The sequence below is a fragment of the Lissotriton vulgaris genome, chromosome 9, assembly GCF_964263255.1.
Source record: "Lissotriton vulgaris chromosome 9, aLisVul1.2, whole genome shotgun sequence".
NCBI classification, from domain to species: Eukaryota; Metazoa; Chordata; class Amphibia; order Caudata; family Salamandridae; genus Lissotriton; species Lissotriton vulgaris.
Window position 1 is genome coordinate 1,217,734,720 of NC_141697.1, and position 16,560 is coordinate 1,217,751,279.

The 16,560-nt window shown below is 42.1% G+C and overlaps 1 protein-coding gene across 1 annotated transcript in view; it reads left to right on the plus strand.

The window, feature by feature from the left end:
* Positions 1-361: 361 nt before the first annotated feature.
* Positions 362-16,560, plus strand: part of ARIH2 (ariadne RBR E3 ubiquitin protein ligase 2) — a 335,731-nt gene continuing 319,532 nt past the window's right edge. The window contains exon 1 of the mRNA XM_086939316.1: positions 362-381. The gene's annotated coding sequence lies outside the window, so the exon portion shown is untranslated. The remainder of the gene's footprint in view (positions 382-16,560) is intronic.

Sequence of the window (16,560 nt, forward strand, 5' to 3'; positions counted from 1 at the left end):
CATACCTGGGAAAGCCACGCTTCCCCTGAAGCGTGGCTGGGCGATGCACCTTGACGTTGGCCTCCTGGCTTCTCTGCTCGGCGGGTCGCCTCCGCTGTCGACACTTCTCCGCACCTTCTCCTCTCCACGCTGTCCTCTGCTCACTTCTTCACTTCCTCCAGGTGTACAACACACCGGTGTATCGTCTCTTCCGGTATTTACACTGTCGTCTGAGTCACACCTGGGGGTGTGGCTTTGCTCGAGCTCGGCCCAGTTAAAGAAACAGTGTTCCCCTTCCTGGTCGGGCAAAAACACTGCTGGGTCGGAACGCCTCCAGTTCTCGTTTTGCTGTGTGAAAAGAGGGGAGAGGGTACTGTTCATATGTCCTGGGGTCATAATCTGGTAAGTCTTGGTTTTGTCCAGCTCCCCCCTGTCACAGTCACAAATGGGACGCTGATCAAATCTGAACAGTGGTTTGACCGATATTAGGTGCTGACACCATGACACCCCTAGAAGGGTGATAGCTGAAGTATGATATGTGACACTTAGGGACATTTCCAGATGGGTGGATACACAAAGTATGCTTCAAGGGGTTATAAGTGTGGTTGGATAGAGAGATGAAAATATAGGGATCACCATAGAGGAACATAAGACCATATTTGCGTTGACGCATTCTCAAAGGATGTAGGATATAAAAGGTGCTTAGCGGATGGATCTAAAGGAAGGCAGTGCTGTGAGCGTGGCACTTGAATATCTAGGGGGCCGATTCACAGAACTAACTTAAGACAAAATCCTAAACGTACTACTTTTGGTATTCACAGAAGTTAGGATTTTGTCTTAAGTTTGATTTAAGCCAAACTTAAGACAGACTTAAGACAAAATCCTAGCTTAAGTCTGTCTTAAGTCTGCCTTAAGTTTGTCTTAAGCCAAACTTAAGACAAAATCCTAACTTCTGTGAATACCAAAAGTAGTAAGTTTAGGATTTTGTCTTAAGTTAGTTCTGTGAATCAGGCCCTAGGACTGTACTCTAAATATTGATTACAAAAATGTTGTCCCACTGGAGTTAAAAATAGAACATCTACACCCAATGCAAACTTCTTTTTATAAATTATATATTTATATTAGACAATACTTTTGCAAGCGACATTCTGACCTACAACAGTGCTTTGTGGATGAGAACATGTAGGGAAACGTGAAGGAACTTAAGGCCTAAAGGTAAGGTTACACCTGAGGCTGAGGGAGGAGTAAAGAATCAGTGGATATGAGGCCAAGGACGTATGCCCAAGAAGGTGTGCATCAAGGCTTGTTGATGTGGAATGGAGGAAAAGACAAAAGAAGGGTCAGGCAGAGATCAGTGGACCAGGAGTTCTATGTTGAATTTTTTCCACTGTATGAGCTCAGGTACTCCTAGGAGCAGGCCTTTGCTGCCCTGTGCATCTGAATCACCCAAGAGGATCAGCGTATCTGCCAAACACAGTGCCGCATTGATCGAACGGCTGTGTATGCTATTCAGCTGCCATAAATATACAACATGCTTCAGCTGCCAGTGTAAGAAGCTTAGAACTGGGGTGATGGGGGTGAGTACCCAAGATCATTCTGCTCAGTGAGCTTTTAAGAATTAAAAAAAAAAAAAAAAAATTCCCTCATAAACCAATGATGGGTATTCTAGATAGGGTATCCTCTCCTCTCCCTATTGCGATGTACCGGCCTCAAGGATTCTATCCAAAGGATACAATCCAAATTAGGTGAGGAGAGAGAAAGACCCCTCTAGATCTAGCTGTTTGCTAGGTCCGCTCCATACCCTTTATACTGGAAGGCCCTTGGTTGGGTTGGAGACCAAGCACCAACAGTACCCAGGTGAAATCATAGGAATACTCTCATCTGTTCCGCCAAGCCTCTAGGGCCGCCCAGATCTTAGTAAGGCTAGAACTATCACATCCTATGTCAGACTCACTAACATATATGATATATTTAAGGCAGTCAGCAAAGATAGGAGCGCTCTCTGCCTCCCAGTGAGCTTTTAAGAATGATCATCTGAGTTTTGGAAGGCATTGTTGCTCTAATCTCAGCATGACCAGGGGTGTTACGAAAGCACATAGGCTTTGTGTTGGAATGTTGTCTTCTCCATGTGCTCATGGTCATAGGCACAGTGACAAGAGAAACTATAAAATGAAGAAACATACTTATGCATTGAATAATGTAAAAGCAACCGAAAACATTTCACAGTGAAAAGACTTCTCTGAGCACAAGAAGCAATACTACTGAGGCCTGGAACACATCACGACCACCAGCCTTGAATGTTGAATGTAAAGCCAGAAAGAGAAAGGACACACACGAAAGGAAAAGGAGGTGCTTCCGGAGCAGCAGCATCAAGGATAAACCGCAAGCTGTATCGAAGGTGCCGCTAACAAATGTGAACTTCCTTCTTTTTGGTATAATGTGAAAAATGTTAAGACAAAAGAAAAAAAAGTGATCAATTTAGCAGAACATAAATGTTATGAATAATAATAACTATTGAAAGTTTAAATAAAAGGGCAAATTACATTTAAAAAATAAATTATCTTGACCAAGTCATATAATGTGGCTTCTGCAACTGACAATATCTTAGCTGAGTGGGTGGTCTTTAAAGTTAACATGAGGGGCACTTGTATAGTGATGGTCTCCAAACATTTATTCTACGTGACCCATCAGGAAATCCTCATCTCCCTCTGTTGGGATGAGAATGTTCCTGGCACGGTATACGCAAACGATCGCTACCTAGAAAGCTCAACTGCATGTATGTCTGACTTTTATTTTGGCCCTGTCATCACACTAAACTAAATGTGTTCTCAGACACTTATCCCTTTCCAGGACCATGTGAGGTCTGGACCTGTCATATGGCCTGGAGGGGCTCACCAAGCATGCCCTTATTATGGTCAGAGGACCGCCTCACTGACTTGGGTATGGTGCACAAAGTGGTGGTGGCAATATACTATGTCACTGGGAGTGAGGCGTCCCGGGCCCACTTGTGTAACGTTATGCTATTATGTGTAGACCCAGAAAAATGAGCTGCCATTCTGTTGGTTTGTCATGTACATGTGTAGTGAGTGTGTGTTTGAGCAAGCCTTAGTAATAAGGTCAGTGGGATCCATTTTGGATGCCCGTGGCCTGGAGTAGCACAAGATGGAGAGTGGAAGTGTTCTCGCGGCTGGAGGGAGAGATCCAAAAACTGAATTGAGGAGGATGGAATCAGGATTACCTTTAGAATTTACATGAGGCCTTTTGTTAGCTGCTGATAAGCTTCATAAACACTGTCCTTGGTGGATGGTACGGGTGAGGGGCGGGACTGCAAATTCTGATGGGTGGTATGAGGAAACTTCTAGGTCAGGCCTTCCCTTTTGTTTGTACCTGATGACTCCTTTAGTTGGGTCTGATGATAACCTGTGTTGTGGGTACTCCAGGTTGGCCATAGCCCTAGTGCTATCTACTGTGAGAAGCATCACTTTTCAGAAAGACTGTGTCTACAGAGCAGCCTAAGAAGGACACTTGAAAGAAAAACCATCCCAATATGGTCGTACCTTTTGAGGTAGTAGATCCACATCCTCTGTCTAAAAGATGTATCTCAAAGTGAGACCCGAAGCACCCCATTTTGTGTCAGTTCCCAGGAAAGGTGAAGCTCAGCAGATGACTCAAAAGGGGTCCTGTCCAATCAGGGCTAGTGTCTGCCTGACAGCTGTTATGAGGTGATGGAACATAGCCAGAATTCTGCACTTTCTGCTGGAGGAGCTGTGATCTATCTAGAAGACTGCATCCCTGCAGAGAAAGGGAAGAGTATGCCTGGCCTGCAGGAATAGAAAGACCCAACATGTCTAAGGGGTCTGAGGGATATCAAGAGAAGGATAACTACCTGAGAACACGCTGGGAGTGACCTATGGTACAGAGGGTCTTCCTGGTTTGTCACCACCGGTTTCTGGCAGGAACTGCTACAAGGTGCTCCACCTTTAGCCCAGTAGACGGATGCAACTGCTGTGATCATTGTAGTCCTCATCGGTGTTGCATCAACCTTTGTCCAGGTCGAGTCTGCAACTGTCACGGTTGTCATAGGACAGAATGGGACAGCATCTATCTTTGATCTGATCGTGGCTTCTTCTGTTGTGACCGGTGAGGACTGATGTAGCCCCTGTCTGGCTTGTCCTGCAGCCTTGAGGAATGGTTGCTCTTTGCAGCCCTAAGTTATTAGGGGTCGATGGACTAGTTGAGAGGTGTGAGAAGCAGAAAATTGCCACCAGATTGATCACACAGGATGAACATAAACATAGTAGACAGTTGTCCAAGGTGCTTTAGAGACATATTGAACCTTGTGAATTCATTCTGGATTGAGCAAGAAGTGGAACACAAGCACAACTGGGCTTTCAAACTCACAGGCAAAACTAACCAGTGTGCACTTGTGGTCTGCCTACTGGGGCTAACCAAAAATTAGAAACTGGGGAATATGTTTACAGACTTGACACTGGTGCTTGGGAGACGACAACATAATTTCTTTGAGGTCGAGGGCTGCGCGGCAGACACACGAGGAGGGAGTGGTAATGGGACGCAGAAGCAGAAAGTGCAGCCCCATCTTGAAGACTGTAGTGATTGAGTCAGGTACGCAAGATGAGTTTCATGTAGTTTTATTCAAGATTAGAACAAGACTCAATCAAGGTCTGACCAGGAGCAGCCAGCAGGCAGCTCAGCCCAGTCAACATTTGACCACTAACATTCTATAACATGTCATCACAGCAAGGTTCCACAGAGAGAGCAGGAAATACATCGGAGTCAAGATACAACATACCCCCCTTTCTTCGATATTTATTTATTTATTTATTTGCAGGTTTATATAGCGCTTGAATCCACTCCAACTGGAGTATCTCTGCGCTTTTGGAACCGGTAAACAGGAGGCGTGAAATGGAGATGGAAACTAGATATCATTTTTGAACAGTGTGGTTTTTAGAAGTTTTCGAAATGTAAGGTGTTCTTTACATTGTCTCAGAGACAGAGGGAGCTTGTTCCACAGCTTGGGACCAGTAATGGACAGAGCTTTACATCCGTGTCTGGATTTTTTGGCACGGGGGACCACTAGGAGGAGATTGTTGCTAGATCTGAGAGATCGTGTTGGGACGTAGGGGACAAATTTCCGCTTGAGATAGACGGGCCCCTGTCCATTCAGACATTTATGAATCAGGCAGCATATTTTAAATTTGGCTCTTTGTCGGACTGAAAGCCAGTGCAGCTGCTCAAGGAGGGGTTTTGAGACAGTTCTCGGGGGGGCATTTAGAACAAGGCAAGCTGCTGTGTTCTGAATGACCTGTAACTTAGCCAACACTCCTTCGTTGGCAGAAAGCAGCAGGCCATTACAGTAGTCGATCCGACTAAGGATCAGTGCCTTAACAAGGGTTTTCCTAGCAGAGTCGGGAAGCAGAGGAAAAACTTTGCGTAGTAGACTGATGGTGTAGAAGCATATTCCTGAAATGTAGTTTGTGTGTTGTTTGAGTGACAGATCTTGGTCAAACCGAATTCCCAGATTCTTCACAACCTGTTTAGGTTCAGGAACTGCTCCTAGGTCCGATGGCCACCACTCCGGATTCCATCGTATTTTTGCCTCCCCAAACAACATGACCTCCGTTTTGCTGACATTGCATTGGAGGTAGTTGGAGGACATCCATTTTGCCACTGCCTTCCTGCCCAAAGAGAAAGAGTTCCTAACCTCAGCGGAGAGAGTTTTAAAAGGGAAGAGGAGCTGCGTATCATCTGCGTATGATACGGGGATGAAGCCGTACCTACGCAATACTCCTGCCAGGGGTGCCACGTAGATATTAAAGAGGGTGGGGCTCAAACAGGAGCCCTGTGGCACCCCCTTAGAAATCTCTACTTCCGCTGAGCGATACGCACCCATGGTGACTCTCTGGGTGCGATCAGATAGGAAACTCTTCAACCAGTCAAGGGCTTTGTTCTTAATGCCAGCGTTCGACAACCGTTCAGTCAGGATGGTGTGAGACACGGTGTCGAACGCTGCCGACAGATCTAATAGAACCAAGATGACTGAGAAGCCCTTGTCCTGGTACATATGTAGGTCATCAGTGACAGACAGGAGGGTGGACTCTGTGCTATATTTGGGGCGAAACCCTGACTGGGAGTACTCCAGGGCACTAGCAAGTTCAATATGTCCGGATAGGTGGCGATTTACATGTTTTTCAATCAATTTCCCCAAGAATGGTGGTAAGGAAATAGGTCTTAGATTGGTTAAGTCAGACCATGGGGTGGCAGTGTTTTTCCTTATAGGTCTGACAAGGGCTCGTTTCCATTCCTTGGGGACGATGCCTGAAGTGAGTGAGAGATTCACCAGTTCAGCAATCGTTGGGCATAGTTGTTCAGCCAGTGCAGGCATTATCCTGGCAGGGATGGTGTCCTCTGGACTCCCACTCTTAATCTGTTGTATTAGTGAGGAGGTTTCTTGTAATGAGATTGGGGGAAAGATATCTAGGGAGTATATGTCCGGTATAGCTTCCGTGTGTGTCTGGGGAGATACTGGGTCTGAGGGTAAAGCCCGATTTGTGCACACTATTTTGTCATAAATTTTATTAATTTTGTTGGTGAAAAAACAAGAAATTTCACCACACAACTGTTGGGATGCCATCTCAGGGGATTCACATGCAGTAGGTTTAGCGAATGTTTGCAGAATTTGAAAAAGAACCCTGGGGGAGTTCCCTGCATCTTGTATTTGTGAAGCAATATGGGATTTTCGTGCTGTGCGAATCGCTTTGTGGTAATAGGATAATGCATCCCAGTATTTATTCTTATCCTCTTGAAGATGGGAGGTTCTCCATCTTTTTTCTAGTTTTCTTGCACTTAATTTGAGTGTTCTTAAATGGTCAGAAAACCAGATTTCTTGTTTTTTGGCCGGCCTAGATTTGAAATGCTTCAATGGGGCAATTTTATCTATGACTTTCTTAGTTTCTCCTTCGGATTTATTAAGGGCAGTTTCGATGTTATCCTGAGGTAAGAGGAGCGGGGGATTCAATGTTTCCCTGAAGGTGGTGTCGGTGACTTTGTGCCACTGTCTACGGACACTAGGTAGAGAGCTTGGGCATGAAGGGGTAGGTATATAACTGAAACAAAAGAAAGAAGAACCAAAGATGAGGAGAACACAGGAAATGAGAAACAAGACACCATAGAAATAAGAGAGCATAAGAAAACGAATAGAGAAGCAAAGAAGAGGGGCAACCCCAGATATAGACCCATCCTCCCTTCTGTACACAAAAGAAAAAGGACAAAAAACATAGTCAGAGAAAAGGAAAAGAGGACGCACGGACGACTGCCCCAAAACACACCCACTGGCCAGAACAGGAATGTAAGGAGGCTGAAAAATGAAAAACAGAGCAAGAAAACTCGACAGAAAAGCAGAGTAAAGTTCAGAATCCACACAAGACATCAGAGGAAGACATCACCAAGAGAACAGAAATGAATAAAGAAAACAAGGTAGATGAGGAAAAGTAAAAGGATAATCCTCACCCACGAGAAACACCTTCATCAAAACAAAATTAAAATATAAAGTAAAGACATAAGTGCATATTAATAATTCAAAACTATATGTGAGGTTCGGGAGGACTATTGACCGGAAAACAAAACCCTTGAAAGATAAGGCAATACAGCAGTAACAGATGGGACTAAGAAGACCCATATGAACCATAGTCCTTGTAAAGTTGATGTCTTGAAAACACAGGAAGAGGTTGAGTGATTTAAAAAAAACAGATATTTGTAGGGACCCATATAAAAATGTGTAAGAACTCAAATATATAAACATGTTTGATATGAAAATACACATCACAAAAGGCAATGACACCCTTGAAACCAGAACAGAGTTGTGCACATAATGGTAAACTCCCCATACACACCCTATGTAGGGTAACAATAACCTTGAAAAGAACAAACTTTGTGCGAAACATCCGCACTGTGCACTGGAGCAATGTACCTGTGTTAATACAGCACATATGAGTAGGAACTCATGACCAATATTGTCTGTGTAAGGAGGTGGGTGTGGCCTTGGAAGGGGCGTGGCATCATGCTGAGAACTCCCTCAGGCACTCTGCCCTATAACCATACCTCCACCTCCAAAATAAAAGTTTGCTTTGGCTGTCGTCGATGTCCTGGGGCGCTTGCACAACCTTTAAATGACAATATGCTGCATACAGCCTCCAAAGACATGCCAGTCTGTGCAGTGGTTTCCAGCAAGTCCATGCAAGGCAAAAGAGCAGATTCAGGCGGGAGAATCACAATTATTAAAGCCAAGAAATGGCTTTATTTGAGCTGTCTTCCACCTCAGTGTTAGTCAATGGGGCAATACACTCCCCCATATTTGTTTCACTTCCTCTTTCCTGTTTCGAAATGTTGGCATGTATATTCGTCTTTCCTGCCTCCATGTGATTTCAGCTCCTCAAAAGGTGACTGTGTGAAGGGAGCCAAGCCCGTGTGACACACAATGGCATTGTATGAGTTGGCAGCTCTGTCATTGCAACAAAAACAGAACACAGGTTACACAACAGGTACAAAGTGGAACGAAAAGCTGCTGCAATGACCCTGAAAAATGATGAAAGAGCCCTTTGATCCTCGGGTGCTCACCCAAAAAGTGTCACCCACACTTACTACCGCCTGCTACACACATGATCCATACATACCAACATTTTGGACCAGGAAAGTTTGAAATAAAATCAGGGGAATGTACTTTCTCAGTTAATTTCTATTGAAGCAGAGGACATTTCAGGCAGAGACAGCTAAAATAAAGCCATTTTTGCTTTAAAAATCAGGAGTCTTCAGCCTGAGTTGGGCCTGTTGACATGTATTAGGGTGTAATATACACTAAAAATTACTATTACGTGCCCCCCAAGCCATTCTCTGTAGGCTTGGAATAGTACGAATTATCACACTTGTAGGAGTGTGATGGTTAGTAGTTGTGTTGTTCAACATTGACTGTTGTGGTCATCTCTAAATTAGCCAGACAGCGCCACCTTGAGGCAGACCATCACAAGCGCCGGTGCTGACAATTAAGTCCCGTGCCGAGCACCAAAAACCACTCGTACAAATTAAGCACTGGGTCTAGGTCGGGTTAACAGCGTCTAGGTTTTTCGAGTCACATTACAGAGACATAACTACGTAGTTTGACTTGTGATAAAATGTCACTCAAACGGCACTAAAATGCCACATAAAAGCATACTGAAAACATTGAAATGTCATACAAAAGCGAAGTGAAAACTTGACTGCTGAGCTAGGCTAAAATGCTTGAATTTGTAAGGAAAAAAACACAAACACCCAGAAACAGTTTTCTTTCTTTGGACTTGCCACTGCAAAGTTTTGTGCAATCTGTCTTTAAACGCTGCCACCTACAGTCTTATTCAGATGGTGTTGGTGGGCTCTAATCAAACAGGGCCACTGGAATTATGAGATTCTGTGACCGCGACATTTTACACATAATTATGGATTTACTGCATTTGCCACTAATACATCATCTTCAAACTCTGCAGACTTTAATGTAAAAATTGGTTCTAGGTCAAACGGATGTAAAAAGGCTGCAAAATATGTTGTCGTGCTGTTGAAGGCAATTTGGAAAGGTTGACCGGTCACTTTTTAGTTTCTTACTGTTGTATATGGATGTTAATCTGATACTAATGAGGTCAACCATTTGCTCAGACAGTGTCAACATGGCCAAAAATTGCAAAATGATGAAGTAACCAAAATATGTGCCACCTTATGCCACATAATTTGCCTTTTCATGCCAGGTAATTTAGTGAACGCTTATGTATAATTTTGTCCTCTCTGAGTCTTGCCGCATAATTCTAGTGGCCCTGGCTGGAAGTAACTTTTATTTATGCTTTTGGTGTAAATGTTCTGAGGGGTGTGTCATGGAGGAGCAGACATAGGCCTGAGTACATTGCACTGGAGAGACACAGATCTAGCCATGGAATAGGTCCTGACGAGTTTACAGCCAAAAGGTACAAACACCAAAAAATGTGGCTGACCAAGGTTTCGCACTTAAGTTTCAGAATAGGTTTATCAATATAAATCTGTGCACAAAAACATCCAGAGCTAGCCACATAGAAGCTCCACTGTCGAAACAGATACTGAATCCTATGAATAGGGATGGTGCACCAAAATTAGAAGTCCAGAAAGATTGTAGTATTGTGAAAAAAGTCCGTTATTGTTTCAATCTTTAAAAGGCCTCAGCCAACGCGTTTCGTTCCTTTCGGAACTTCATCAGGGCTTGATAATTTCTGGGAGTCCAAACCTCCACGTTGTGGGTAGGTCAACTTCTTATGATGAACAGATAAAGCGTTGTATACGGAGTCTCAAAAGCAAATAGTGTCACCTTCTTGAGGTGGCGTCTACTCAGATGTCGACACAGCAGAAACGGAAAAAACGAATGTAGACGGGGGGAACATTACCTCTTTGGTGGTTTGGGGTTATATACGCCTTATACCACAAGGTCTTTACTTAATCCAGTTTAACCACTATCCATTGTACGTCTGCACTTCTGGGCAAATTTGTCCGTAGCTTTTTGTTAGAGGTGGTTACCTGTTTTCGAAAAGTCGCACAACACGGTCGATTGATCGGCACATATACGGCAGTGATTTATTCTTTCATTTATACTGATCTACAACCATTACTGTGGCTCTCTACTGCCGGGACCCCGAAGACATCTGTCTGCTGACACTATTTGCTTTTGAGCAGTGATGCCCGCATGCCCAGGGACCACCCTGAAGGACTCCTGTGGTCCAGCAGCTGCTTCTGCTGCCTCGGCAGGGGGCTAGAGGCGAGATATATTGTAGCATAGAGGATCTGAGCAATGGTTAAGGAAATGGTGGGGAATGAGTGGCCAACCTAATACTGTAGGAATCTGCACATTATTTGTGTCTCTCACAGACTTGGTCCTGCAAGATATTTAGGAGTTAAGAGCAGCCCTTCAGACTAAGAGCCTGATTTAGATGATGGCAGACAGGTTAATTCCATCACAACAGTGACAGATATATAAATCTTGTAGGCTATAATGGGATTTATATTTTGGCAGACGGGATATCTGTCACCGTTGTGACTGAGTAACCCGTCTGCAATAATTTAAATCAGGCCCTGAGGTTGGACAGGATGTGACCCTCATGTGGCAGGATCTCAGGGATACAATGGATCGGGTCACCAAGGCTGAAGGCTGCGTATCCGAACGCATGGACGCAGTTGAGGAGCTCAAGAATCCTGCGCAGCAGCTGACATCATTGACTAGAGAAGTGGTGGGACGCACAGAAGATGTTGATGGGCACCTTGCACCTTCCTTTACCAGCCTCAGGAAGACACACTCTTCGTCAGGACTGGGTTGGGTTCCAGACAGTGGCCTGCACTGCACAGCCTGTGCACACCACAGTCGTCAGTTTGGGTTGTTGCAGGAAGCATGAGAAAAGGTTTGAGGATGTGTTCCACCGCAAGGAGAAATACTGCGGAGCGCTTAGTGCCATTGTTCATGACTTTTAAAGATAGTTTTTCAGTCTTGAAGCCCAGCCTCTAGCTGAGAGCAATGGCAGTAAGCCAGTACACCATCTTGAAAGACAAGAAAGGGGGCACATTGATCTTCTGCATGGTGGCGGAATCATAGGCCATCAACACGTGGCCGGAGAGAATGATGGAGCGAGGTGGAAAAGCAAAATTTTGCGTACCCCTTGTGAAGTCATACTTCAATAACAATAATTTGTCCTAAAGGAATGCCATGCATGACTAATCCACATAGAATAAGAAATGCACCTACACAAATACACGCGGGAAATTAATCTTGTTTATGTTGCAATTATAATTAACTAATTATGTGATTTTATCATGTTCAAAACTAATAAGCAGCTTTAAGATAATGGAATGCAGCATAAATGTGCTTTTGTTTATGTGTCATTGTGGTAAAACGTGAGAATAAAGTAAGCATATCGTGTTTAAATGTGGCTATTTTCTAGGTAATTACTAATTGGGAAAATCTTAGTAAGGGGGAGGTAAACAGAAAGGTTAAATGATTTAAATTAACGTTCATTTGTGTTTGTTTCTATGATAGTTCCCATTTTGACTTGTGAGGCCTAAAAGAAAATGGAGTCACTCGATTATTGTGGCCACAAAAGAAATACGCATGCGCAAGACTGAATGTGAGCTGCTTGCGCCTGGAGTGACTATGGTTCAAGGACATGTTAGCCTGGAAGTGCAGATGGCTGCCAAAATGATGAGCACAATGGTACAGAACGTGAGAAAGAAACCCAAAGTTACAAGAAGGGAACAGGACTAGGCCGGACTTCGACTAAAACAATGGACCCATTAGAAAACTGCGGACGGAAGGAAATTTAGATAGAGCTAGTGAAAAAGGTATAAAAAGTGCTGTTTTTACTGAAGAGGAAGGGTCTCTTTGATTTCATTTCGAGATGCTGCTGGAACGCTGATTTTTCCTGATATGTAAGAACCTGCCTAACTCTGTCTCTTTTTACAGGGAAATGCACTTTATTTGAGAGTCTAGTTAAGGATGTTAGGGAAATAGATGATTAGTTTGGGAACTATCTGTCTTTTGCTAATACCTGATATATATAAAAATAATGGAATGTCTATCTTGGAGTTTTTCTTAAATAACTGATGTCAGCTGCCCTGAATCTAAATCATTGTGTTTAAATGTTGATTTTCCTGAAATAAATAAATAAAGTGAATAATCTTAGACATGCTGAAGTTGCTATTAATAAAAATTAGATAAATAGAGAATCAAGCTGGCCTTGAGTTTTCCAACGCCTAATTTTTTACTAGCCGATCCATTGATTTCAATGGTGGTGTGTCTAAATAAAATGTCATATTTATGAAAACCATGGTAAATGCATCTAAACTGCAGGTGTTAATAGTATAAATATGTAAATTAGTTTTAGATACTCCACTATGATACAGCAGCTTTACCTTTGAGTTTCACCGAACCATGAAGTAGAGTGTAAGTGTTTAAGAGTGATTTGCAGTGTTATGGGCCCCACTATTTGAGAGTATGATAGGAATTATACTTCAGGGAAAGGTGACATGCATTTAGAAAGTATTTCCGGAGGAGCGCTGCATCAAGAACACCGAGACCAGGTGACCCTTCCACAGGAGGACTTGCAGTGGCCAGAGAGAACACAGATACAAGGTGACCCTTCAACAAGAGGACTTGCAGTGGCCGAACAGAACATAGAGACAAGGTGACCCTTCCACAGGAGGACATGCAATGGCTGAAGAGAACACAGAGACAAGGTGACCCTTCCACAGGAGTACTTGCAGTGGTGTAGTATGTTGGTATATTGTTATATTTTAATATTATTGCTATGTTACTTTAAAGAGTGTTAGTGTTACATTATTCTAAATGATATAGTTGTATTCCAGAATGGTCTAAGCTGTGCCGAGATCTTAACTGGACTTTGTGGTGATCAGTCGTGGGTCATCTTTCATGAGAAATAAACTTCTATATTTATTCTCCAACTTGTTCACTTCAGATTATTGGATTTGCTCCTAATGGAACTTACTACATATTTTGGTGATGTTTTTACATTCATTGGATTGGAGAATCTGAGGAATATTTTGGATTTACCCACCAAAACATCCAATATTATTTTGCCATTTTGGATTTATGGACTGTGCCATCAACGTAATCCGTGGAGTTGTGAGTAATATTTTACTTCCACTGTGTTGCTGACTTTGAGTACCTGATTGTGCCCTGTGCCGAGTCTTTGGAAACGCATCTTTGGAAAGATAACAATCGCACTTACCCTTGTGGTGCAACAATGCTATCTTTTGAGTTGCGTGCCTGTTCCGAGTGCATGCTGTCTGCTTCCTTCTACGATTGTGCTCGCTGAACTATGACGTGGTGTCTTTCACACTAATTGTAGCATTTGACATGTAATTTCGTCAGTACGTTCAAGCGGCCATTTTAGGTAGTTGGGAAGCATTTCATATCGCTTTATGTGTTTTCTTCAGCACCAGTCAGCATTTCTGCGGCCATTTTCAATCTTTGGGATAATCTTCATTGCTTTTTATTAGTTTCACGGACTACTAGTCTACGATAATAATTTATTAACATCTTTAAGTACTATTTGTTTATACAAACATCGGAGAATTGCGACGGAAACATCGTTTTTACAGTTTTCAAATTATTTTTTTTTTTCTCATTATGGCAAAATCAAATAATAGCATTTATCACCAACTTGTTTTTTGAAAATTCCAGGTAAGCCACCTACTCCATGGCACAAATGGTTGAGAGTTTTCACTAATTATTCAGAGGCAATAGATGCTCTTGAATATTCTGCAATTTTATTTAATCACCTGGGAGATGCTGAACAACAACTTTTTGACAGTCTACCTGTTGTTCAAAATCCAACTTCTGATGATTCATGGATCGTTTATACCGAGGCTTTGGCTCGTTCAGGGAAACAATACAAAGATGAGCCATCAATTATGGTTGAACGTCATGTTTTTGTAAAAAGAAAGCAATTACCAGAAGAATCTATTGAGGATTATTTAGCCACTTTACGAGTTCTTGTTTCTAAATGTGAATTTGGATCTTATCTCGACACTGCACTTCATGATTAATTGGTATTTAATTGCTATAACAAAAAAGTACAAGAAACTATTTTGACTTGTAAAAATCCTATGCTAGATGAAGTCATGGTCATTTCCAAGAGTATAGAATATTCTGTTACTTCGTCAAAAATGTTAGCTTTTAGCTGAGTCTTCTGCTACAAATTCCAATACAAGTATTTCTCAAGTTAATGGTAGTGAATTTAATGTTAATGCAGTCACCACTCGTTTTAAGGATAAGAAAACTTTTGAACGCAAACCTAACATTTTCTGTTACAGGTGTGGCTCTAAATTTCATGTTGGTAATAATCCCAATTGTCCGGCTCAAGGAAAAAGATGCCATAATTGTAAAAGAATTGGTCATTTCTTCTCTATGTGTAGAGTACCAAAAGAAAAAAGCAAAGTTAACCTTATTTATACTGAAGATGAGATTTGTGATGCTCTTAATGTTGCTTCCTTATCTGTACAGATTAATTCCCTTGTTGGTAACAAGGTTAAAGGACCTAATTGTAAAGTGCTAATTGGTCCAATTGCGATTGATGTAATGGCAGATTCTGGTTCGCCAATCACCATTTTAGATGAAAAAACGTTTCATAACTTGTGGCCAAACACAAAGTTACTGTCTACAGATGTTAACCTAAAGGCATTTGGTGAATATGACATTATTATGCATGGATATTTTACTGATAATATTGATTTCAAAGGGAGAGTTATTCACACAAAAATGTATGATGCACTGAATAGTCGAGACATTTTAGGATGGCGTGATCAAGCACGTTTGGGTATTATATTGAAACCAGGTCACCCTGAACCTGTTGTTCTTGGAGATTTGCCTGTTTTATCTATTAGTGAGAACAAAACACAGGACCCTATTTTATGCAAATTATTTGATAAGTACAAAGCTGTGTTCAGTAATGATATTGGTTTAGTCAAAGATTTCGAACACACTATTAAATTGAAAGAGAACGTTTTTCCTGTGATTCAGAAAGTACGTCCTGTGCCCCTCTCTGTCAAAGATGATCTTAAGAAACATCTTGATCCTTTGTGTTCTCAAAATATAATATGTCCTGTTGAATCTTCTGAGTGGGTTTCGGCTGCTGTCGTAGCACGTAAACATTCTGGTGATATTCATTTATGTGCGGATTTAAGAGTTTTAAATCATAATATTGTGGTGGATGCCCATCCTTTGCCCAAAATTCACGACATGCTTGCTAAATTAGGTCGCAGCAAATTATTTACCACCATTGATTTACGCTCAGCCTATCATCAGACTCCTTTGTCTTCAAGATCACAACCCCTAACTACGTTTGTAACTCCATTTGGAGTTTATATGTACAAAAGACTTCCTTTTGGCTTAGCATCTGCTGCTAACATATTTCAAAGATTGATGGACAACATTTTTCATAATTGTCCTGGAATTCAGGCTTTCCACGATGATATTCTTGTTCATTCAGAAACATTGGAGCAACATTATATTTTAGTAGAGAGAGCTTTTGAGTACTTTACAGACACAAGGTTTGACTGTCAATAAAAAAAAATGCAACTTTCCCACACGGGACGTAGATTATTTGGGTCACAACTTATCTAGTGTTGGTATTAAGCCTAAAACTTTGCTGCTTGGTGCTATTAAAAATGCTCCTTCCCCTTCGGACAAAGATTCTTTAAGAGCATTCCTTGGGTTGAGCGAATATTACGCTCGCTTTTTCAAGGGTATGCTTTAGTTGTACAACCTCTTAGGAATTTATTAAAAAAACATACTACATTTCATTGGTCTGAGGAAACACAAGCTGCTTTTACTTCTGTCAAAGAACTAATTATTAATGCTCCAGCTATTAAACCATTCACATACGGTGTGCAAAGCATAATAACAGTTGATGCTAGTGCCAAAGGACTGGGCGCTGTTTTAAGCCAGATGGTTAATGGACAAGAATGCACTATTGTTGGTACCAGAAATACAGGGGGAGGGTTCCGGCATGC